Here is a 27,279-nt window from a genome sequence, read left to right on the forward strand (position 1 = left end):
ATGGGAGGGTTCGGCCGAACCCTATTTCTTGGGGGTTCGGTGGATTGTCCTTCCGTTTTGATGGTGGAAGTCGTGTGGTACCTTGTCGTTGAATTTGCTATGATTATGTGGTTGAAAGGTATGCAAATTATGATTATGGTTATGGATCTGCGATATAATATGCTTATTCTAGTAATTGTCACAAAGGGTCGCTCACCTAGCTATAATTCCCAATGTGACTATGATTGCTTTGTCGTTATTTTTATTGGACGTTGAAAATTGTAAGACTCTAGGATGACTTTAGAACCTTAAGAACAAAGAGAAAGAGAATTAATAATGTTGTGACTCGCTTGCAAGTGAAATTAATTAGCGGACATAGGTCAGGTAGACTATGGTCCATGAGAACGATGGGCTTGCACGCGAGGGTGTTTTTGTGGATGAGCCGGTTAGGTCTCCACGTGATAACCATGATTTAGTCATGGGATAGGGATTGACTGTGTGGGTCTCCTTGAGTGATTTGTGGATGAGCCAGTTAGGTCTCCACGTGATTGAGGGTTGTACTGCGGTCCCCTCCGAGAATTGTTCATCTGCGGATGATCGAGATTGGCCAAGGAGATTTGGTGGGTTGTGTGAAGTGAGATTTCGTTCGCAACTGACTAACTGACTTTATTCTCATAAAAGACATATAACGTACTTATATTGTGTACTGTCGATTTTGTTGTTATCATTTCTGTTGGACCTGACCCTTGCACCACTTGTTTATTTGTTTTTTGTGGGGGGGGGGGGGTAGATTGTCGTGAAGATAACAGCGACGACCCACTCTTGGGAGCTGATACTCCGTGACGAGCCACTACCGGATGACGACTACACTCCTGATGAAGAGGAAGAAGATAAAGAGGAAGAGGCCAAGGAATAGGTTTGGGTTGAGAGACATCCATTTTCTCTTTGGGTTGAGAGTACCAAGTTCGGGAAGCATTGAACAATTATTTTGCTTTCATTTGGATAAATAAAGTTGATGTAATTTACTTTGGTTTTAGATGTATATTTCATACTTATTCTATTTAATTCAAAAGTTTTGGGATGATGTTTACTTCCGTGAGATTTGTAAAGGTTAATCTTTCAAGAGTTTCGCAATTAATGAACCTTTGTCATTAATCAAAGATTAATAATTGAACGACGAAAATTCTTTGCGAAAATTGGATTAATTGGTTACTGTGTGACATCGAGAAATCGGGGCATTACATGTACTATTTCTCCTCTCTTAAAGCATAATCCCTAGCACCCAAACTAACCAAAAGCTTCTCCACTTAAAAACATCTAGCTTCTTCTTCTTCTTCAAATAATTGTAGTTTAGAGGTGGCAATTGATGTAGTTTTGGTGAGGAAAAAGAAGAAAAAATAAAATTCAAGAAGAGAAGGGAGAAGAGGTTGCTGTCGAAGGAGAAAAGAAAAGAGGAAAAGTGAAAAGAGAAAGGGAAAGTGGGGTGGGGTAGGGTCGGTTTTGATTTTCTTTTATTTAATGTTAATTTTTTTAAAAAAAACTTAAAAGTGAAACGGTGCGTTTCAGCACTCATGATGATTAGGAAGAAATTTAGAAAAACTCAAACACCTACAAATATACCGCCAGGGCCATGGAAGCTACCTATCGGATCGTAGGAAATATTCCCCATCTTGTTTCATCTCTTCCACATCGAAAATTAAGTGATCTTGCCATAACATATGGACCCTTGATGCATCTACAACTTGCAGAGGTGTTGTTCATTGTTGTTTCCTCAGCAGAGTATGCTAGGAAGGTATTGAAAACCCATGATGTTTTCTTCGAGTCGAGACCTTGTCTTCTCGCCATATATGTAATGTCTTATGATTACACATATATAGCTTTGGCGAATTCTACCATACCTCCATTGTATGGTACACGACTGACACGATTTAGCGTGTACCAATAGGGGACCGACACCTGACAGTGTATTTAAATATTTGTTTCATTTTAAAACATATACGGAAAAAAGGAGAAAAAGACACTTAAATGTTATTGGTCCACGTCAACTATTGTATCGTACCCCAACTAAGTGTTGTAGTATCCTAGCAAACACCATATAGCTTTTGCACCTTATGGTGATTATTGGAGGCAGCTTCGGAAGATTTGTACTATGGAGCTTTTAAGCATAAAACGGGTTACATCTCTTTGGCCAATCAGAGAGAAAGAGATTAGTACCCTCATGGATTGCTTCAAAAGAAGGATCAGAAATCAACCTTACTCAAGCTGTTGTCTCAATCATGTACACATTTACTTCAAAGTCTGCGTTTGGCAAGAAATACGAGGACCAAGACGATTTCATGTCAGTGATAAAATAAATTATAAAGTTTGCAGGAGGTTTCGACTTAGGAGACTTGTTTCCTTCAGCTAAATGGCTTCCCAAAATTTCGGGGATGAAGCCTAAGCTTGAGAAGTTACGGCAAATACTAGACAGGGTTTTGGAGAATATCATCGACGATCATAGAGAAGCAAGGTCAAGAGCTATTGATGCTTTGGTGGAAGCTGAGCCAGAGGGAGATCAAGTCGATGTTCTCTTAAATTTTGAGGATAGTAGCCCTGACTTTGATTTTCGTTTAACTTCAGAGAATATCAAAGCTATAATAATGGTAAGCATATATACTTCCTTATCTTAAGTTACATATATTGAATATATTGAATGACATTGAAGTAGAGAATGTAAGATCAAGTTTTGATCGTGTAGTACAACTCTATGTTTTGATGATTACAAGTTAACTTTTTAGTATGAACAATTATGGTACTCTAACGTGTTTTCTGAGTGTGCTCTTAACAAGCTCTGACCTTAACATAATCTCACACAAATCAGAAGCACTGTGCTTAAAGAGTGACCCTAGCAACGCTTTCGCAATCTCTATGTTCAATCTGAACAGTAGAAAAGCTTCAGAAGATCTGAAGTCAATCAAGCTCTGATATGGACTCAGCTCACTTGAAATTCTGAAGATCCAGGCGTTCTGACAACCCAAACACTCTGAAGGTTCAGAAGTTCTGATGGTGTAGAAGACTCTGAAGATCCAGAAGCTGAAAAGTGAAGACTCTGAAGTCCAGAAGCAAACTGGCTCTGAAGACCAAGTACTTCTCCTCTGAGTTCAGAATCAGAAGGTACAACGGTCAGAGGATCCATGCTTCCCTCTGACTCTGATCAACAAGCTTCACAAGTTCCAACACGAAGCGTTCTTCTGATCAGAGATCAATGAGGTTAAAGGTCAAGTCACTATCCAAAGTACAAAAGCAAATATACTATCCTAACGACCTAACCTAACATACTCAGCCACAACAGAAGCTGGAAAGCCTAGATCTGCCCTCCAACGGTAGTATTCCCATGCAATGTTCAAACCCTAATCCTTAGAGTATATATAGAGGCTGGAAATTGAAAGATGCGGTTGGAAGAAACTCATACGCGCAAGCTATATTCAAATCTTCTAAGCATTCTTTCTTCATAGAATTCATTGTGTTTACTACAAGCTTTTAAGAAGCAATTTCTTTGTAAACAATATTTTCTAAACAGTTGTTTAGTTTACCTTTAGGAGATCAAGGTTGATCGGATCCTAGAGAAGACTAAGAGAGTGAATCTTAGTGTGAGCTAAGTCAGTGTATTGTTAGTCACTTGTAGGTTTCAAGTGCAGTTGTAACAATTATCTGATTAGTGGATTGCCTTCATTCTAAGAAGGAAGAAATCACCTTCACGGGTGGACTGGACTAGCTTGAGTGATTCATCAAGTGAACCAGGATAAAATCCTTGTGTGCTTTTCTTATCTCTTATCTTAAGCACTTTACTTGTGTCTTGAAAGATTTGTTAAGATCTTAAGGTGTAAGTTGTATTCTGAAAACGCTATACAAACCCCCCCTTTCTGCCGTTTTTCATACCTTCAATTGGTATCATAGCGCAAGTTCTGATTACCACACCTAACAGTGTTCAGTGACCCGGGTCGGTGTGAAAAACAAATGGCTACCACCAGTGAGATGCAAAAAGATGGTTACAATGCAAAGCCTCCCATGTTCGATGGTCAAAGGTTCGAATATTGGAAAGACAGAATTGAAAGTTTCTTTCTGGGCTTCGATGCAGATCTCTGGGATATCATTGTGGATGGCTATGAGCGTCCAGTTGATGCAGATGGCAAGAAGATCTCCAGATCAGAGATGACTGCTGAGCAAAAGAAGCTTTACTCACAGCACCACAAAGCTAGAGCTATTCTTCTTAGTGCTATTTCCTATGAAGAGTACCATAAGATTACAGATCGTGAGTTTGCCAAGGGAACATTTGAATCCTTGAAGATGTCTCATGAAGGAAACAAGAAAGTGAAAGAATCAAAGGCGTTGTCCTTGATCCAGAAGTATGAATCCTTCATCATGGAACCTAACGAGTCCATTGAGGATATGTTTTCCAGATTTCAGTTGCTTGTAGTTGGAATAAGACCTCTCAACAAAAGCTACACTACAAAAGATCATATCATAAGGGTCATCAGAAGTCTTCCTGAAAGCCGAATGCCTTTAGTGACTTCAATAGAGCTTACAAGAGATGTTGAGCATATGAATTTAGAAGAACTCATCAGCATCCTGAAATGTCATGAGCTGAAGCGCTCAGAGATGCAGGATCTGAGGAAGAAATCTATAGCCTTGAAATCCAAATCTGAGAAGGCTAAATCTGAGAAGTCAAAAGCTCTCCAAGCTGAAGCAGAAGAATCTGAAGAAGCGTCAGAAGATTATGATGAAGATGAGCTGACTCTGATCTCAAAAAGGCTCAACCGCATCTGGAAGCACAGGCAGAGCAAGTACAGAGGCTCTGGAAAGGCCAAAGGAAAGTCTGAATCCTCATCAGGCCAGAAGAAGTCCTCAATCAAGGAAGTTACATGTTTCGAGTGCAAAGAATCAGGGCACTACAAGAGTGACTGTCCAAAGCTGAAAAAGGACAATTAGCCAAAGAAGCACTTCAAAACGAAGAAAAGTCTGATGGTGACTTTTGACGAATCAGAGTCAGAGGATGTTGACTCTGATGGTGAAGTTCAAGGACTCATGGCTATTGTCAAAGACAAAGAAGCAGAGTCAAAAGATGCAACTGACTCTGACTTAGCATCAGAAGAAGATCCTAACTCAGACGATGAAAATGAGATATCCTTGATGGCTCCACTGAAACACCAATCATGGTATCTGGACAGTGGATGCTCGCGTCACATGACGGGAGAAAGGCGTATGTTCCAAGAGCTAAAACTTAAGCCTGGAGGCGAAGTTGGTTTTGGTGGCAACGAGAAGGGTAAAATTGTTGGTACTTGCACTATTTGTGTTGATAGTAGTCCATGCATTGATAATGTTTTATTGGTAGATGGCTTAACTCATAACTTATTGTCTATAAGTCAATTAGCTGACAAGGGTTATGATGTTATTTTCAATCAAAAGTCTTGCAGAGCTGTAAGTCAGATCGATGGCTCTGTTCTGTTTAACAGCAAGAGGAAGAACAACATTTATAAGATCAGATTATCTGAGTTGGAATCTCAGAATGTGAAGTGCCTTCTTTCTGTTAATGAGGAGGAATGGGTATGGCATAGACGGTTAGGGCATGCCAGTATGAGAAAGATTTCTCAGCTGAGTAAGCTCAACCTTGTCAGGGGCTTACCCACTCTGAAGTTCTCTTCAGATGCTCTTTGTGAAGCATGTCAGAAAGGCAAATTCACAAAAGTCCCTTTCAAGGCAAAGAATGTTGTCTCTACCTCAAGGCCGTTGGAACTTCTGCATATCGACCTTTTTGGACCAGTGAAAACTGAGTCTATAGGTGGCAAGAGATATGGGATGGTCATTGTTGACGACTATAGCTGCTGGACATGGGTAAAATTTCTATCCCGCAAGGATGAGTCTCATTCTGTGTTCTCTACCTTCATAGCCCAAGTGCAAAACGAGAAGGCTTGTAGGATTGTGCGTGTCAGAAGTGACCATGGTGGAGAGTTTGAGAATGACAAGTTTGAGAGTCTGTTTGATTCCTATGGAATTGCACATGATTTCTCTTGTCCTAGAACTCCACAACAAAATGGTGTTGTTGAGAGGAAGAACAGAACTCTTCAGGAGATGGCTAGAACCATGCTCCAAGAAACTGGCATGGCAAAGCACTTTTGGGCAGAGGCAGTAAACACATCATGTTACATTCAGAACAGAATCTCTGTGAGACCAATTCTGAATAAGACTCCTTATGAATTGTGGAAGAATATAAAACCCAACATTTCTTATTTTCATCCTTTTGGTTGTTTCTGCTATGTTTTAAACACTAAGGATAGATTGCATAAGTTTGATGCTAAGTCTTCTAAATGTCTATTACTTGGTTACTCTGATCGATCTAAAGGTTTCAGATTTTATAATATTGATGCTAAAACTATTGAAGAATCTATTCATGTTAGATTTGATGATAAGCTTGACTCTGATCAGTCAAAGCTAGTTGAGAAGGTTGCAGATTTAAGTATAAATGTTCCTGACAAAGGCAAAACTCCAGATGAAGCTGAGCCAGAGGAAGATGAACCAGAAGAAGCTGGTCCCTCTAATTCACAACCTCAGAAGAAGAGCAGAATCACTGCGTCTCATCCTAAGGAATTGATTATGGGCAACAAAGATGAACCAGTCAGAACCAGATCAGCCTTCAGACCCTCTGAAGAGACTCTGCTCAGTCTGAAAGGATTGGTGTCCTTAATTTAGCCCAAGTCAATTGATGAAGCTCTTCAAGACAAGGACTGGATTCTGGCTATGGAAGAAGAACTGAATCAATTTTCCAAGAACGATGTTTGGAGCCTAGTGAAGAAACCTCAAAGCGTTCATGTGATTGGAACCAAATGGGTTTTTAGAAACAAGCTGAATGAGAAAGGAGATGTAGTCAGAAACAAGGCAAGGCTAGTTGCTCAAGGCTACAGTCAGCAAGAAGGAATAGACTATACTGAATTATTTGCTCCAGTAGCAAGACTAGAAGCAATCAGACTGCTGATCTCTTTCTCAGTGAATCACAACATAATTCTTCATCAGATGGATGTTAAGAGTGTCTTCCTAAATGGTTACATCTCAGAGAAGAACCTTGACCATGTTTTCAAATTGAAGAAATCTCTCTATGGTCTGAAGCAAGCTCCCAGAGCATGGTATGAGAGACTCAGCTCATTCCTTCTGAAAAATGAGTTTGTAAGGGGTAAAGTAGATACAACTCTCTTTTGCAAAACTTACAAAGATGGTATCTTAATTGTGCAAATTTATGTTGATGATATTATATTTGGATCTGCTAATCAATCTCTATGCAAAGAATTTTCTGAGATGATGCAGGCTGAATTTGAAATGAGCATGATGGGAGAACTCAAGTACTTTCTGGGTATACAAGTTGATCAAACACCAGAAGGAACATACATCCATCAGAGCAAGTACACTAAAGAACTTCTGAAGAAGTTCAACATGACAGAATCTACAATCTCTAAGACTCCAATGCATCCTACATGCATCCTGGAGAAAGAAGATGCAAGTGGTAAAGTTTGTCAGAAGCTCTATCGTGGTATGATAGGATCACTTATATACTTAACTGCATCTAGGCCAGATATTTTGTTTAGTGTTCATTTATGTGCTCGTTTCCAATCAGATCCAAGGGAAACCCACTTAACTGTTGTTAAGAGGATCCTGAGATATCTGAAAGGTACCACTAACCTTGGCTTGATGTATAAGAAAACATCAGAGTATAAGCTTTCATGTTACTGTGATGCTGAATATGCTGGAGATAGAATAGAGAGAAAAAGTACTTCTGGAAATTGCCAATTTCTTGGACGCAACTTAGTCTCATGGGCAAGCAAGAGGCAATCAACCATTGCACTATCCACTGCAGAGGCAGAATATATATCAGCAGCAATTTGCAGCACTCAGATGCTCTGGATGAAACATCAACTGAAGGATTATCAAATCCTTGAGAGCAACATCCCAATCTATTGTGATAACACTGCTGCAATCTTACTGAGTAAGAACCCTATCTTACACTCAAGGGCAAAACACATTGAGGTAAAGTATCATTTTATTAGAGATTATGTTCAGAAGGGCGTACTTCTTCTGAAGTTTGTTGATACTGACCATCAATGGGCTGATATCTTTACAAAGCCCTTAGCAGAGGATAGATTTAATTTCATTCTGAAAAATCTGAATATGGACTTTTGTCCAGCATGAAGATGGATCAGAACCTCTGACTATGATGCTTCTTTATCAGAAGATGTCTAGTTCAAAGGTAACTCCATCAGAGGATAAGTCCCCATTGGTGCTCACTCTGAAGCTGAGATAGTAAACGTGTGTCAGTAGCTATGATACATCGTTCCTTGTGCCCGTGCTGACAGTCTGTCGTAAGGAGTGTTGATGTGCTTCTCTCCATCGTGTGATATGTGTATTAACTGTTGCTATAATGTCTTTAATTTTTAACCGTTGATCTTACTTTGTTTTTTAATCAACAACGGTTATTTTCAAAAACCCACTATACACACACGTTCTCCATCACTTACTGTTTTACTCTCTCTCTCTCTCTCTCTCTTCGGTTTGCAAAACCCTTTAATTCCCACGATCTCTCTCTCTCTCTCTCTCTTCATTCATATTTCTTTCTACCCAAACCTTCAACCGCTTCAAAGATGGTGAAATCTAACAGAGGTGAACCTGTCGATGGAAGGAGATTTCCTGTCATGGTAGTAGGTCAGATTACCGGTCAATCGGGCTCTGCAATTCAACGAAATCAACCAGAAGCTCAAGCTACATGGCAGATGATTCCTCTCGCACAAAGGGGTTGTGCTGTTATGTGTGTCTACCCTCCTGATGAACTCCAGGTTCTTGCTGAATGGAGATTCGATCTCGACAACATTGCTGCCAACGGGTTTGATCTTCGTCCTGAAGTAAAATCTCAAGGCTGGGAAGAATACTTCAACAGGCTTTGTGGTCTAGTCTACATCAAGTTGGTCAAGGAATTCTGGAAACATGCCGACTGTGATGACAATCAAGTAGTCTCCTACATTGCTGGCAGAAGAATCATCATCACAGAGAAATTAATTGTTGATCTTCTGGGTGAAAACACCGGTACAAGTTACAGATTCCAACTGACGGTATCAAAGGTGAAACCTAAGACCAAAGAAGCTACCAACCAAGCTCTCTACACAAACTATAAGCCAGGCAAGAGTGACTACAAAGTGGTAGAACTTCATCCTAAGTTGAGGATTTGGCACAAGATTCTTCTTCATTGCATCAATCAAAGGCCAAAGGGAAGCTCTCCAGACTACATCAATTTCTGTCAGAAAGTGATGCTGTTCTTCATTCAGGAACGACAGAAGATCTGCCTTCCCTTCTTCCTGTTCTCTTATCTCAAAGAGTGCATCAAGAAGTCCAGAACAACTGCTTCTCACAAGTCTGCCATCAAATACATTCCTTTTGGAAGATTGTTCTCAGACCTTTTCCTAGAAAGCAAACTGATAGAGGATCTGACTAAAGCTGGCTGCACAGAGGATCTGACGACTGTTGTTGGTGATGTCTTCACTGCCACATCCATGAAGAAGATGGGATTAATTAAGACAAAGGTTGCACCTGCTCATGAAGACACCTCTGATGAAATCAGACAGAGAAGAGTCCCTCTGACCGATTACCGTCTGTGGTCTCAAGCTGATGATCCAGTTGCTATCTTGCACTATCTAGCTGACTTGAGAGAACAAGGTTATGAGATAGATGTGGATGAGTTCTTCAGAACCCTGCCACCAGCTCCAGAGTTTGATTCTCCTCCCAAGAAGAAGAAGAAGAGAAGAATAATCATAGAAGAATCCTCTGAAGAGTCTGCTCCTTCTGATGGTGTTGATCAGAAGAAGAAGAATGACAAGCTCAAGAGGAAGCATGAGGAACCCTCCAAGCCAAATGCTCCATCTGATGGTGATGATGATGATGCTCCTCCACCAAAGAAGTCAAAGAAGCAAGTGAGTATTGTGGTCCAACCAACTCGTGTGGAACCAGCTGTTGAGGTAACTAGAACTGAGGCTCCTGCCAGGGTTACTCGGTCTGCAGTGAGATCATCAAGTAGGTCTGCAGTGAGATCATCAAGTAAGTCTGCTGTTTCATTTACTGATGATGATTTAAGCTCATTTGATGCACTCCCAATCTCTGCACTTCTTAACCGCACTGCTACCTCACTCTCTCCCATTCAAGAGTCTCAACCAGCTGACCAACACATCTCTTCAACCACGTCACCTAAATCTTCATTTTTTCAACCTTCTCATGAAGAAGCACCTCTTTGGAATATGCTTCAGACTCCAAGACCCTCTGAACCTACCTCACCTATAACCATTCAATACAACCCACAAGCTTCTGAACCCATTATTTCTGATCAATCTCACCATGAACCCAGAACCTCTGATCACTCTGTCCTCAGAGCATCAGATCATCCTGTCCGCAAAACAACTGATACAGAAAATACAACTCCTTGTCCCTCTGTATCCTTTCCCACAAATGTTGCTGACTCCTTACCCTCAAATAACTCTGAATCCATTCGCCAATATGATCAAATTGCGAAACAAAAAGAGTCTGCTATTCCTGAGTTCTACCATACCGTTCCAAGCCCAAGGAGATATCCTGGACCTAGACCAGAACGTCTAGTTGATCCAGATCATCCCATTCCAGTAGTCCCTCTGAATGCAGCATCTCCTTCATCTCAACCTATACAACCAGCACTTCCCTCTCAACCAGAACCTGTCCAACCAGAAAACTCAGTCTCTAACCATTCCTCGGTTAGATCTCCAAACCCTGAGGTTGAAACCTCACAGCCTAACCTTGAGATCAACACTTCAAATGTCCAAACTCTAGATGTTGGTTCTCCTCAAGGTGTTTCTGAAGCCAATAGCAGTAATCACCCCACTTCTCCTGAAACCAATCTCTCTATTGTTCCCTACACTTATCTCAAACCCAACTCCATTCTTGAGTGCATCAGTGTGTTTAATTATGAAGCATCATTAATGATTCGCAATGTGCAAGGTCACACTGACCTTCATGAGAATCCTGACTCTGTTGCTGAAGAATGGGATCATCTGTGTGATTGGATGATTGCTCAAGTTCCTATTATGATGAGTCATCTCACAGCTGAAAGGGATCAGAGGATTGAAGCTGCTAGGCAGCGTTTCAATAGAAGAGTGGCTATGCATGAACAAAAACTAAGGGTTGAGTTACTTGAAGCTATTGAGGAAGCAAGAAAGAAGAAAGAACAAGCGGAAGAAGCTGCACGTCTAGAAGTTGAACAAATTGAAAATGCAAAGTTAGAAGCTCTGAAAGAGGCTGAAAGGATACAGGCTGAAGCTGAAGCTCTCAGAGGTCAAGTTCTTGCACCAGTGCCTTTCACAAGTGCTGCTTCACAGTCCACTCAAGCTCCTCACTCTGCTCAGGATGTTCCCTCCACTTCTACTCAGTCAAGTTCATCCAGACTTGCTATTTTGGAACAGCGTCTTAACTCTCATGAGACTCTCATGTTCAGCATGAATGAAGCAATTCAAGAGCTCCTGCGTCGCACTGCAAACCTTAGTTTTTAGGATCTCTATCGTTTTCTTCTTTAATTGATAAACTTTTAGTTATTTGTTTTCCCTGTTTTTAGTTATTTACTTCTATGTTTTATATCTATTTATTTCCTTATCTGCTTGTTTATTTCATGTTCCTTCTTGCATTTAACATAACATACATCTGGAAATTTTCTCTTTATATATATATAACCAAACTATTACATATTACATCTTCATACATCTACATTACTCTAGAATGGAGGATCTTTCCTCATTCTCCTACACTCTTGGCGCTGCTCTACTCTTTCCTTCTCCATACGATCGAGCATGTACTCTATGTTGCCGAGTCTTTTGCTCAGTTCATCCCTCTCCAGACGATCTTCCATCGTCTCCAGATCTTTCGTCACTGCTTCTTTTTCTTCCAGCAGATTCAGCTCCAGCTGGCATAGCTCCTGAATCTCCTCCACGAAGCAGAGGAACTCCTTCAGATCTTTCTCCAACTCTGGACTAAGATCCTCTTCTAGCAGCGTTGTGGTAAGCTCATGTATGGTTCTTGAACCATCTGGATGCCTAACATTCATGAACAAATCTTCTTCAAAGGCCTTCTTTCTGAGCTCTTCTAATGCAACCATGTATGATGCCATTTTTTATTTGGAATCGATCTTGTTGTGAAGCTTACTGTGTTCCTAGTCGCTTTATATAAGCATCATTTTCTCTCCGGAAGTTATTGCTACTGCAGTTTCTCGAGGATAAAGTATTGGTAACTGACGCTTCTCTTTACTCCCGTGGCCGGTGGTAAACGTTCTACCTATGCATTAATTCTTTTCTTTAATTCGCTAATCTCTTTTTCATCATTAATTAATTCTCCATCTTTTTGAAACTTAGTCCTTCTTTTAGGGGGAGTACCTTGTACTTCAAGCTAAGTTTTTCACACCCCAAGCTTTTTGCTTATGACAAAAAAGGGGAGTATAACCCAGTTTTTGATGTATATGCTGATTAGTGTGATGTTTGTTATCTTTGGAGAATTTAAGAGTTCCACTGTTATGACCATAGATGTGTCACTGGGCAAATACAAGGAATACATTTCACTTCTTCTGAAGTGATATTAGTTGACTCTGATACCCTACTCGTGACTCTGAATACTCATGCGCTCTGATTATTTCAATTCATCTATGTCATGCGTTTTCACTCTGAACTCTTCTATTATTTAGCTCAGAATCTAGATATTACTAATGTTTTCATTCAGTCTTAGATTCAGGGGGAGCTAAGCTCAGAATCAAGCTGTGACTTGGATTCAGAATGAGCAAAATAAACCATTAACATCAGGATAAGTCTAATTTTATTTATCTAAACTCTGAGTGAATTCAGTTTATTGTTTAAGAATTGTTCATCAAAATACTTGGTTTTGTCATCATAAAAAACGGGGAGATTGTAAGATCAAGTTTTGATCGTGTAGTACAACTCTATGTTTTGATGATTACAAGTTAACTTTTTAGTATGAAAAATTATGGTACTCTAACGTGTTTTCTGAGTGTGCTCTTAACAGGCTCTGACCTTAACATAATCTCACACAAATCAGAAGCACTGTGCTTAAAGAGTGACCCTAGCAATGCTTTCGCAATCTCTATGTTCAATCTGAACAGTAGAAAAGCTTCAGAAGATCTGAAGTCAATCAAGCTCTGATATGGACTCAGCTCACTTGAAGTTCTGAAGATCCAGACGTTCTGACAACCCAGACACTCTGAAGGTTCAGAAGTTCTGATGGTGTAGAAGACTCTGAAGATCCAGAAGCTGAAAAGTGAAGACTCTGAAGTCTAGAAGCAAACTGGCTCTGAAGACCAAGTACTTCTCCTCTGAGTTCAGAATCAGAAGGTACAATGGTCAGAGGATCCATGCTTCCCTCTGACTCTGATCAACAAGCTTCACAAGTTCCAACACGAAGCATTCTTCTGATCAGAGATCAACGAGGTTAAAGGTCAAGTCACTATCCAAAGTACAAAAGCAAATGTACTATCCTGACGACCTAACCTAACATACTCAGCCACAACAGAAGCTGAAAATCCCAGATCTGCCCTCCAACGGTAGTATTCCCATGCAATGTTCAAACCCTAATTCTTAGAGTATATATAGAGGCTGGAAATTGAAAGATGCGGTTGGAAGAAACTCATACGCGCAAGCTATATTCAAATCTTCTAAGCATTCTTTCTTCATAGAATTCATTGTGTTTACTACAAGCTTTTAAGAAGCAATTTCTTTGTAAACAATATTTTCTAAACAGTTGTTTAGTTTACCTTTATGAGATCAAGGTTGATCGGATCCTAGAGAAGACTAAGAGAGTGAATCTTAGTGTGAGCTAAGTCAGTGTATTATTAGTCACTTGTAGGTTTCAAGTGCAGTTGTAACATTATCTGATTAGTGGATTGCCTTCATTCTAAGAAGGAAGAAATCACCTTCACGGGTGGACTGGACAAGCTTGAGTGATTCATCAAGTGAACCAGGATAAAATCCTTGTGTGCTTTTCTTATCTCTTATCTTAAGCACTTTACTTGTGTCTCGAAAGATTTGTTAAAATCTTAAGGTGGAAGTTTTATTCTGAAAACGCTATTCAAACCCCCCCTTTCTACCGTTTTTCATTCCTTCAGAGAAATGCTAGGAACATATATACTAGTTTTTTACGGTGATATTTGGTAAACAAACATTCTTCTAATTCAACTGGAAAAAGTTTAAGATTGAGGGGTTCTTTTGAGAAAACGTCTTGCTAAAGTGTTGTGTGTGGAGCGTGATTTTCGACAAACAAGTGTCAAGGGTTGAGGTTGAGTTTGCGACTTAAAACAAGTACTCAAGAGTACTGGAAACTGAATTTCATTAAACAAAGGGAAAAGTAGACAAAGAAATTCGAAAAACTGAAAATTACATCAACTGAAGAAAATCGACAGGAATTCAATTGAAGAAAACAACAAGTTTGAAAGCATTAAATGCAGGAATTGTAAATGGTTGGTTCTTCAACATACTCCTTCATGATCACGTTAGGCTCTTGAAACTCACTAAAAAGCTAACATGTCCGCATGCGGACATGTTAGCTTTTTAGTGAGTTTTTCTGGAGTTGAGTTGGGAACCCTTTTTTCTGACTAATCTTCGACGATGGCTTCCGTGGGTCAGTGAAAAACTGACTCACCGTGGAACACTTGAAATATTTTATTGTAGTGACAGTAATGCCCTTAACTTAATTTTTTTTGGACAATACTATCCTCATCTTCTCCACTACTTCTCTGAGCTCCGACACTGTTGCCCCACACATCTACAGTTGCAACCTCTTCACCCTCACAAAGACCAGGTTGTAGGACCCAGATACCAATAACACAGAAAAATGCAATGCAACCATCAGAATCAGAAACAAAAAGTGGCAGCTAGAAGGAACAATTTATAAAAGGGGATTGATTAATTTTAATTTATAAAAAAGTTTTCATTTTGAAAATTCTGAATTGGGTGTTATTTCATAAATTGAGTCAAGTTGGTGGTGAAGAACATCGTCTCCGCCGAGGAGGAGGAGGAGCAGCTGAGCGTGACGCTGCTTTGTGAAGTTGAGAATGACGGAGGAGGAGATTTGTCTCCGCCACCAGCAGGAAAAATCAACTCTTCTCTCCAACGACTTCAGCGATGCAAGGCGAAACCAGAGGAAACGAAACGAGGTTCACTGATTCCAGAACAGGGGGAAGGAATTTCGAAGAGGATGATATTGATAACCTTGTAATGCATGTTCTGTAAATAGGATTCAGGTTCAATCTAAGCCCCATCGTGTTGTTGTTTTGTTCTTCCAACAAGAATCTATGGTTTTTTGAACTCAACTTGTTCTGGTTTTTCTCTTTGGTTAGAGCATAACTCTTCACTGGAAGTTTTGGTATGTGGCGGCTTTGGTGCTTGGTGGTTCTGTGGATTCAGCAAAGAATGAGGGTTTGGGGAACAAGGATATTCTAGTCATTTTACATCTTTAATCTTAACCGTTGAATTTAAAATAATATATCTAATGGTGAATTTTAAACTGTACTACCGTGGTTCAGTTTTCAACTGTCCCACTGAAGCCAAAACCCTAATCTTCTCCTATTTATAACACTCCATTGCTGCACACGTCCTTGGCAGTTTTTCCTCTGACGAGTGGGTTAGTGGGTTTTGAATGTTTGGCGCCACACCCACGATCTCTTGCTTGTTCTGGAAGCCTCTTGCACACGTTCTATAACCGCTTGCTTACCACGTGGGGGATCTGACATCGTGGGCAAAGGCGCTCCCCTTTTCAACCGCTCCTTGCGTTGTGGACAAAAGCACGTGTTGGTAACTGCCCACTACTTTGTAACTGCTTCATGCACTGATCTTGTCGAAATATACGGCTATCAGTTTGTCATTTCAACTTAGCATTTTGCATCGTTTTCCTGTGGATTTTTAACCAGATTTCGACAGTTGTCGAGAAGTACCCTTTCGATGAGGTTGATGTCGATAAACCTGCCTTTCATAAAATTGGGTTAACACTAGTACTACATTTCTTACATTCTTTAGAGATATATGAATGTCTTTGGAAGTTACATATTATTGGTTTTTTCTCAAACAATTAAGAAAAATTTATTTTCGTATAAATAGATTACATTTTCAGAAAGTTTGTTTACCTTTTATCTAAAGCATGCGTGTTTAGAATTTGTTAAAAAAGTGGAGGTTTACCTTTCAGGATGTCTTCAGTGCTGGCAGTGAGCCTGCAGGAACTACAATTAATTGGGCAATGGCTGAGATGATGAAGGATCCAAGAGTATTGAAGAAAGCACAAATTGAAGTGAGAGAAGTGTTTAATAGGGGAGGAAAGGTTGATGAAAGTTGCATTTTCCTCTTCTTGAAATCAGTCATCAAAGAAGTCCTAAGATTACACCCTCCTTTTCCTCTTCTTCCAAGGGAATGTAGAGAAGCCCGTGAGGTTAATGGATATAATATACCAGTAAAAAGTAGGGTTGTGGTCAATGCTTGGGCGATTGGAAGGGATCCAAAATATTGGACTGAACCAGATAGATTTTACCCTGAAAGGTTTATAGATAGCTCAATTTATTATAAAGGAACTAGTTTTGAGCTTATCCCATTTGGTGCTGGGAGGAGAATTTGCCCAGGCATGAACTATGGTATGGCTAATGTTGGGCAAGTCCTCGCATTCTTATTGTACCATTTTGATTGGGGGCTACCAAATGGAATGAAAAATGAGGACTTGGACATGACAGAGGAATTTGGAGCTACTGTTGCAAGAAAAGGTGATCTATACTTGATTCCTACAGTTTCTCATCCTTTCTCTGCATCTTAGAAAATGCAGTACTGTCCAACATGCACAACTTGAAAAGTGCCCCTTTAATTACTACTCCCTTGTAGTTTTGGGTATAATTTCAATAGGCTTAATTGCAACTTTGGTCCCTCACGTTTATCAATTCCACGATTTTAATCTCCCACCTAATTTAATTACATGAATGGTCCCTAACTTTTCTGGCTGTCTGCAATGTTGGTCCTACCGTTTATTTGTTAACAGAGGAGGCTTACGTAGATGTCCAATTGGATAGAGAAAGAAGAACTGAAGAGAGAGGGAAGCATGTGAGTTGCACGTGAGACCTGCAACAGTCATTTTCTACCCTCTTCCTCCTGTAAAAACAGAGCACCGTTAGGAAGATGTTTCGAAGCTTGAGATTGAGCGAAAATGGAAGAGATAAAGAACGAACGAGTCCCTGGAGGCGAGGAAGAAGGTTGAATCAGTTGTTAGTCTCTTTCTCTCTCCAATTCGACTTCCACATCAGCTAAGTGACCATCCACGTAAACCTTCTCCATTAACAAATAAATAGTAGGACCAACGTTGCAGACGGACAGCAAAGTCAGGGACTATCTGTGTAATTAAATTAGATGGGGGACTAAAATCGTGAAATTGATAAATGTGAGGGACCATAGTTGCGATTAAGCCATTTCAATATCTCAAATAGTTTGTTGTTTTAGGATGCTAATGCATTTTTTCCCATTTTTTCCACCTATACCCTCATTTAATACATTTTCTCTCACTTATCACATTTCATATTAACCAACCACAACTCTTCTCTATTAATTACATTCTTCTCTATCTAAGTATAATTTAATAGTTGCACATCATACTAGTAAAATTAAATAAGGGCAATCTAGTCAAATTACACTATCAATAATTGATTTCTTACTCTTTATGCCGCAATCTTAAACTACAAAGTTTCTGAAACGGAGGAAGTATTTGATTGTTGCTACCATAAGTTTCTTCCTGCTACTTTTTATTCAGGCTTCAATGTTATAAATTTTATTTTCATTTTGTCACAGAATTGGTTTCCTCATCCATTATATTTCATGTTTTATTATATTCTTTTTAGTCCATTTTACATTGATGAGCTATTAAAAGTTTCACGGTGGATACTACAATTTTCTATTATGTTCTCTTTCTGATTTCTTACTTTTTCCGAAACAGAACTTACAAAGCTTCACAATTTATGCTCGTGTATAGAGAAGGGAGATTAGTACACGGCATGCATCTACATTAAGCACATTAATTTCGAGAAACTTTTATGCATGAATTCACTAAGAGAAACACATAAATTGACTACGAAAAGTAACTTAGCCATGACTTTTTAGCTAGATTACAAATAAACTATCAATATTTAACATCCCCTCTCAATTTGAATTCCTCATAGCACCATTGAATTGTTGAAGCGACTCAAGTGTTAATCTTTCAGCAAGAACATATGATGGTTGCTCTTCAATATTGATAAAATGCAAGTAAATTTTCGTCTTTTGCACCATATCACAAACATAGTTGTGATTTGTGATACAACGCAATGTGCTTGATCTTTCATGAAAACTGGGTTCTTAGACAATGATATTGCAGATTGATTGTCATATAAAGTAGGAGTAAGATCTTCAACCTTTTGCTGCAAGTCAATCAAACTTCTTCTTAACCAAGTAGCTTCACGTGTTGTCTCATTTGGAGAACTAATTTCATCAGTTTTTGCCGATGATAAAACAACTATCTTTACTTTATATATAACTCCTTGAAATGAGTTATGACCTAAAAACTTAGGTCAATGTACTCTTCCTATCATCAAAACTTCATTCCAATCATTGTTAGTAGTAAATCAAACGATCGAGCTTGCTGTCTTCTTCGATCACTTAGGAGAGGTTCCATGTTGGCTAGGAACTTGTTAAACCCATCAGTGAAAATCCTAGCCCAATAATGTACTCACTTTGAAATTTGTAAATTAGCCATTAAGTTTACATGTAGAAAATTCCACAGTACTATAAACTTTAAATTTGAAAAGAAAAATGTTATTTAGTACGGAACACTCCCTCAAAAAATATAAGAATTGACTATGTAATGTTATTGGAGAAAAATTAGGAAAACACTAACCATAAATGGGTGGGTGATCCAAAACTTTTACTGCCTTAAAGATAATGAAGAACTAATAAGCTGCAAAATAAAGATTACTCGGTTCATTCGTAGATATAGAAATCAAGCTAACTGGATGTAGTGGGTATTATGGCCATGATTATTGAAATAAGTTAAGTAAGAAACCAATTAGACTTCAATAGATTTTTGAATTTAATTTTTTTACACCATCATGCAACTAATATGTGGGCATAAGTCAATAGTTAGGACTTAGACCGGATCCGCCCTCAGTGGACCGGGACCGAACTGGTCAAGTCAGACGCACTTCGTCCTAGAGTTAAGGACTCGACGTCTTGCGGGCATGTGGACCGGTCCCGCCCCGAACAGACTGGCGAGACCCAATTGGCGCATCCACACCCAATGGCGAGTTCCATTGATGGACCCGCATAGAGTGACGAGTGCCCATGTAGAGTTATATGTCCAGGACCCATGCATTTACACCCAACAAGGGGGGTCAAAGATGAGGCTCATATGTAATAAATTTAGGTTAATTTTGGGTTTAGCCCGACTATAAAAGGCTAGACCCCTCATTGAATAAGATAGGTTCTCACTATTTTATATTATCGTGTTGACAGCGCAAAACCTTAAGACATTACCCCCTAGATCGGAGTGGTTAGGTGCCGTGTAAGAACAAGACTCATCGGTAATTCTATATCATTTGCCATCGTATAAATTTATGTGTTACTAATTAAAAAGTAACGGAGAAATACGAATTAATTCAGTCACTAAATTTCTTCTAACTCTAATTTACCACCTTAAGAATAGAAGGGAACATAATGTGACAAGTTAATTGGCTAAGCGACAAGAGATCTAGTAAGGCCGATTCCTTCTCTGTTGGAAAAAACAATATACAGTTATGGACTAAAAGGTACTGCCAAATATTCATATGCAAAAACCAAATAACCATAATAAAAACAACTTGTAGACATCCGCACACATGCAACAAAAACTAACACTATGTTTGGTACCACCAACTTTGGCAAGAGAGAGATAACGAAGAGGGAGTTTGTGGAGAAATAAGAACCCACCCTTGTTTGTTTCTATTTACTATAGCGAAGAGGTGCTTTGCAAGTGTGGGACCCAGGTCCTTTTGTTGGTCTTCGCAAAAGTCGAAGAGTTGAGAAGCTGGCATGATGGGATTCTTTTTTTACTTATTTATCCTTATACTGTATGTTTACTAGTAGGTTGCAGCAAAATCTTGATGTTGGATATATATGTCTTTTGATAAAAAAATTCTTTTTCTTTTTCTAATATTTATTTTCCACATCATTCTCTCTCTTCTCTTTCTCATTTATCTTTATCATACCAAACAACCTCTAAATCTACTCTATTTCTCACTCATTTCTCTCTACTCAACTTCTCTCTTCTCTACTCTCTCTACTCTATCTCTCTCTTCTCTGCCAAACGGACCTTAAGAGTGAGAAGGAAAGAGAAAGACGTAATTAATTAAAAGATATATGTTTAAAGAGAGAAAGAAAAAGAAAAATGTTTATATGTTCAAGTATCATTAATATATCGTTACTATAAGCATAAACCTTGTTAACAATATAGCATGAGATTCTAGACAAGAAACAACAAATGTTCACAAAAACAATATGTACGAATAGCTATAGATTAACAGATACGTACTACCAAATAAATATGCTGATCGAATGAGAAAAGCATAAGCCTTGTTAACATTGTATGAGATTCCAGACTAAAAACGACAAATGTGACCATGAACATAGGTGCTAATCTGATGTATACGCTGGAAGATATATAATCTTGAGAGAAACTTTAGACATATCTTTAATAAAAATACAAAACCTGAGAACAAACAGTCACAAAATTAACTAGCCGTCTTTTGTTAACTTTTGTGTTGAATGCATAATGCTCTTTTTAATTCAAGTAATCCTTGAGATATGGGCTCCGCTCCAGCCTCCAGCAAGCAAGTGGAACTGAGAAAAATAGAAAATGAAAGGAGCATCTGCAAGTAGTTCTTGCATGTCTATATTAATGCATAGATATAATTGATTTAGGGATAATGTTTCATCCACACCTCTCTTTTGAGGTGGAGAGGTGGAATGGTGAGAGAGATAGAAAGAAAAGAAAAAGTAAGGGAGAGAAAATATGAGATGTGATAGATGATAAGATGGGAGAGATAGAAATAAAAAGAGGTGGAAATGAAGTGTTTAAAAAATAAGGTGTGTATATATCTTTACTCTTGATTTAGTCCATCCACTCTTTCATCTCAATGGCTCCTCAAATTCATGACTGGTTAGCCCTTTTCACTTTTTTCCTATCCATGATTGTTGCAATCATGATCATAAGGAAGAATTTAAAAGAAAAACACACAACTTCAAATGTACTCCCAGGTCCATGGAAGCTACCTATCATAGGAAATATTCCCCATCTTGTTACATCTCTGCCACATCGAAAATTAACGGACTTGGCCATAACATATGGACCCTTGATGCATCTTCAACTTGGGGAGATCTTCACCATTGTCGTTTCCTCAGCAGAGTGTGCGATGGAGGTAATGAAAACCCATGATATTATCTTTGCTTCAAGGCCTCATCTTCTAGCCACTGATATAGCTACATATGATTCCACAGACATAGCTTTTTCACCTTATGGTGATTATTGGAGGCAGCTTCGGAAGATCTGTGCCATAGAGCTTTTAAGCACCAAGCGGGTAAGATCTCTTTGGCCAGTCAGAGAGAAAGAGATCACTACTCTTATTAAATGGATTGCTTCAAAAGAAGGATCAGAAATCAATCTGACTCAAGCAGTTCTTTCAGTTATGTATACATTCACTTCAAAAGCTGCATTTGGCAAGAAATATGAGGAACAAGAAGAGTTCATATCAGTGGTAAAACAACTTATGAAGCTTGCAGGAGGTTTCAACTTAGGAGACTTGTTTCCTTCAGCTAAATGGCTTCAAAACCTTTCTGGGATGAGGCCTAAGCTTGAGAAGTTGCACCAAATTCTAGACAGGATTTTGGATAATATCATGTATGACCATAGAGAAGCAACGTTAAGAGATACACAAGCTTTGGTTGATGCAGAGGAAGATCTGATTGATGTTCTCTTAAAATTTGAGGACAGTATCACTGACTTGGATTTTAGCTTAACTTCAAATAATTTCAAGGCTATAATCATGGTAAGCATAGGTTCTATCTTCTAGAATAATTCAATCCCCTCAAATAAACAAACTCCAATTTTTTGAATTCACATGCATGCTTTTATCCTTTCAGGATGTCTTCATTGGCGGGAGTGAGACTGCAGCAAGTACTATTAATTGGGCACTGGCTGAGATGATTAAGGATATTAGAGTATTGGAGAAAGCACAAGTTGAGGTGAGAGAGGTATTCGGTAAGAGAGGAAAAGTTGATGAAAGTGGCATTGAGGAGCTCAAATACTAGAAAGCAATCATCAAAGAGGTTCTCAGGGTACACCCTCCTCTTCCTCTTCTTGTTCCAAGGGAAAGTACACAAGCATGTGAGATTAATGGATATAATATACCTGTTAAAAGCAGGGTAATGGTCAATGTTTGGGCATTTGGAAGAGATCCAAGATATTGGACTAATCCAGATAGGTTTTACCCTGAAAGGTTTATTGATAGAAAAATTGACTACATAGGAACTAATTTTGAGTATATTCCATTTGGTGCTGGAAGGAGAATTTGTCCAGGCATGAATTATGGCATGGCAAATGTTGAGCAGATCCTTGCATTCTTATTGTATAATTTTGATTGGAGGCTACCCAATGGGATGGAAAATGAAAAGTTGGACATGGCAGAGGAATTTGGAGCTACTGTGTCAAGAAAATGTGACCTATACTTGACTCCTACAATTTTTCCTCCTTTGCGTGCAACTTAGAAAACGCAATACCATCCAACATGCGCCCCATCAGGGGTAGAGGCATGATTTTCACACTGGGAGATCAAAGATAAAAAAAGAGCATTTAAACGTTCATGTTTGGAATTACTTGTAGAAAATTACTGTGAAGTTAAATCAAAGTGGTTAAAAGCAGTGAAATTGCTTCTATCTACCATAATTTTGCCACACCAGAAGTTAAATCAAACATTTACTATTACTTAAAATAAAAAATATTCACACAAGCACAACATTATGTTTGGATACGAGTCACATTTTTCAGTAAGTATGTTAAGGGAGCGAAATGTACTCTTGTTTTGCAAAACAAATGCAAATGTAATTAAGCATGTTATGAGAGTGAAAACGTCAATGAGAAAGTAGGAATGTGATACTTTTTCTATTTCACTTTTCCATTGGAATATGTCAATTACAAAATTACCCACATTTATATATCTTTCATTAAGCATCATATTTATCTTTTATTTAAAAATAAGTTTTTTAGTAATTTTATATCTAAAATTAAATTTACTTTATTCTATCCAAACAACATATATTTTTTAAAACTTATGTTTGCATTAATTTCCGAACACAAATTCAATCTTTTGTACTTCATTACATCAAACATAACTTTATTGAGGAGTGATACAAATGAATTCTACATACGCAAATCAATTGGTATAACTAATTTTTTCTTATAAGCAGAAGAAATCTATAATTAGTTTGAGTATAAGAGAAACTGAAAGTCAGAATCAATACAAATCCAATAGCTGCGTTTGCTCTAAAGACTAAGGGCTTCTATTCTGAAGACCAGAAGTTCTGAAGGGAACGGTCCAGAAGCTGAAGACTTGAAGTTCTGAATATCCAAGCATCCTCGTGACTCTGACTAGAAGCTTCACAAATTCACATTTGAAGCGTTCCTCTGAAGATCAGAAGTCAACAGTAAAGGACAACCGACCAGTCTACCTACGAGGATCAGCCTTTGTACGATCTGGAAATTCCAGAAGTACCCTCCAACGAATAGAATTTCACAACGGAAAAATCACCTTGTGCTTGGAGTATTTAAAGGTTGAAGAAAGGAAGAAAAAGCTAAGACACTGCATTGCAATATAACTCTCATTCAAGCGATAAACCTTAGCAATCTTTTTCTTCATTGTTCTTATTTTGTTTACACTCTGCTTATTTAGAAACAACTCTTTGTAAACCCAATTCTTTCAAACTCTTGTTTGTATTTCCTCAAGGGACCGGTTAGGTCAGTAGCCTTGAGAAGACTAAGACTTGTGTGTCTTAGTGTTTGCTAGTTCTTAGGATTGTTAGTCACTGAGCAAGGTGTGCTAGTGCAGTTGTAACATCCTTTGATTAGCTGATTACCTTCATTCGACGAAGGAAGAAATCACCTTAACGGGTGGACTGGATTATCTTGAGGATTTGTTCAAGTGAACCAGGATAAAATCCTTGTGTGTTTCTCTCTTTACTCTTTGCTCTCCTTCCTTTGATACCGAGAGTCTTTTGTGAACTTAAAAAGAAACCATTTTTAATGCAAAATCCTATTCAAACCCCCCTTTCTAGTGTTTTTCATACCTTCACCCTCAAACGCTTAAGAGCATCCTTCTCCTCCTCTAGTATGTACATATGAGCCCTGGCGCGAATCTCTGTCATCGAGCTCGCCGGTTTCCGGCTCCATTTGTTATTTAGCGATCCTGACCTCAAACCATTTTTGAACGCCCCCACGCACACATCTGGATTTGAATCTTCAAATCGGGCCATGTACTGTTTGAGCGTTTCACTCTCTCTTTGGCGAATGTTGAACAGATCATTTATAGTCACCTTTTGGATCTGGTTCACCAAAAAACAGCAGCAAGAACTACGATGAGAAATCCATGAAATTAGAAATGGATCCTGGCTGTAGCGTAGTGAACTATGCCTTTGCCGTAGATTTAAAGGTTGAGGGAAACATTTTGCATTTCACAGCATTAGAGGTAGCGTGGATGACCATCTTTGTGTTGAAATATAGAAGATGATCCTTGGGATTTGAATCGGCACTATAAGATTCTAAAACAGGGTTTTCATGTTTTCTGGAATCACCACGTTCTCTACCTCCACTGAGAACAACCTAAACTCGAAGACGTTCTCCGCTTCTCGAATGCCATCCTTATAATACTCACGCTCATATCGAAGATAATCAAGCTGAGCCTGGATATGCTCATTGTTGCGCTGAATATCTCCGATATTGTGCATCATCCTTGCCCAATCCTCCAGGGTCACCACCAGCAAGGGAGGCAGTGGTACTGTTGGCGGAAGAGGTGGTGGAGGTGCTTGAGATGGTGATCGTGGTGGCGAGGGAGGTGGAGGTGGTGGAGTTGGCGGCGATGGTGGCAATGACCCTTGTGGTTGTGTAACACGCAAATATGGGCCAAAATGGCCCAGATCTGGCTGAACTGAACCATGCTGAGCACCAACCACCAGATCTGGCTGGATCGGACGCCGGGGTGGCGAGACACGCTCCCACTCTGAGAAAACTCTGCGTCGCCTACGCTTAATTTCCATGATTTAAAATGAGCCACAAGCAAATACACGTGATCTGGGAATCAAAAGTTTATCGATCCCCACAAACGACGCCAAAATGTGCCAGAATGAACACTCATAACGGGTATAGGCCCTAAATCCTAGTACAGGTAGGGTGAGGTAATAACCTAACCGTTTTTTAGATAAATGCCAAAAGTCCCTTTACATTGGTACGAAAGTTCCCTTTTATAGGGTTCGTACAAGAAACCCTAATTTCTAAGCTAATTGGGCTAGCTGGGCCTTGCTACTCTCGGCCCAATTCCCTTACACAATGGTGACCGCCCTACGACAGTCGCTTAAAATCACGACACCCTATTCCATGAAGTCTATTCCCTCGCCTCTGGCTTGGGTGCCTATGTCCCTCTGAACATCCTTGAGCAAGTCCTTCTTGCGGGTGGAGGTCTCGGCCAATTCAGATCGTGCCCCAGTTCCTCCGCCCCTGCGCCCCATGAAAAATGGTCCCCTGCTATGTTGATATTTTCGATCAAAGTTTGTCTGGGCTACTTATTAGAGAAGAGTTAAGGCTGAGTAGTTCAGTTAGTTTGTTGATCAGTTTATTAGACCTTAGCATGTAGTTTTCTGTTGTTACTTGCTCTCTGTTAGTCTGTTAGTTATTTTCCCTCCCTTTTCTCTCTGTTATATTCACACTACAAATGTGACTGAGATTTTGTAATTGTTGGCATGATAATCAATTCAATACATTCAGTTTCTTTTTAAGTTACCTTTTCTCTGATCCATTTTCATTAGTGGTATTAGAGAGCCCTAAGCTAGGCTCTGTTGGACAAAAAAAACAATATATGCCAAATTTATATTCAGAACCAGATAAGCATATATAAACCTTGTAAACAATATTGTATGAGATTCTAGAGAAGAAACAAAAGATGTTCATAAAACCCATTGATACGAATAGTTATAGATTAACAGGTAGGTACAGCCAATTTAGTATGCAGAATGAGAAAAGCATAAACCTTGTTAACATTGTATGAGATTCTGTACATGAAACGACAAATGCGACCAGGAACATATAGGTGCTAATATATCCACACTATTTTTTGGAAAATAATCTAGAGAAAATTATATTGTTGAGACATATCTTTAATAAAAATACAAAAGATGAGAACAAAACAGTGGGTGAAAAAATATCAAACGTAATAAGTATGGAAGAAATGTTGAATAGAAATATCTTATAATATGATTTATTGAATTTGGAGGAAGAAACATCTCCACGGAGCATCTGAAGGAAAAGTGCAAAAAGATGTATGTTGATCAATTGCCTTACCTTACTATTATTTGGACAAATAATTTGAATCTTGAATTGAGAATTAGTAATAAGGAGAGATTCAACAACAAGGTTAGCTATTTGGCATGTTTGGAAAACTCATATAGGATCCATGTTTCGCCCGATCCACGTTTACAAAAGTAAGAAATAGTTGTTTTTGGATTTCTGGATCCACGTTTGGCCTCTCCAGATTTGAAACGAAACACACACATTATTTGATGTCAAAGCAGGGGATTCTCTTCGTAATGTAGCAACAGTATTTGCCAAGGTTGCTTTTAATGGATTAATTTCCCATGTTGATAAATTCTATATTTCAGCTGTTGGCAATTTCAGATATTTTTTCAAATGCAAAAACAAATTACCAAAACAATACAACTTTAAAAATATTTATCAAGATGGGATAGTTTCGGCCATTTAGGATAGTGACATGACTTGTCCTTCAGAAGTCACCTCACATGGAGCGACTTTACAACATGTACAAGGAGTTTTCTAGAGCCATGATTGTATCATTATTGCTGAACAAAAGACGTTTCATAAATGAGTCTTTCTCTTGAACTAAAGGCGCCTGCGCCTTCATTTGAGAAG

At 38.9% G+C, this 27,279-nt stretch overlaps 2 pseudogenes; both read left to right on the forward strand.

Annotated features, from left to right (window-relative positions):
- Window positions 1-16,857, forward strand: LOC130725326 (cytochrome P450 71D11-like; annotated as a pseudogene).
- Window positions 16,858-20,699: 3,842 nt separating this feature from the next.
- LOC130723715 (cytochrome P450 71D11-like) lies at window positions 20,700-23,171 on the forward strand (annotated as a pseudogene).
- Window positions 23,172-27,279: the final 4,108 nt, after the last annotated feature.

This window comes from Lotus japonicus, chromosome 6 (genome assembly GCF_012489685.1).
Source record: "Lotus japonicus ecotype B-129 chromosome 6, LjGifu_v1.2".
NCBI classification, from domain to species: domain Eukaryota; kingdom Viridiplantae; phylum Streptophyta; class Magnoliopsida; order Fabales; family Fabaceae; genus Lotus; species Lotus japonicus.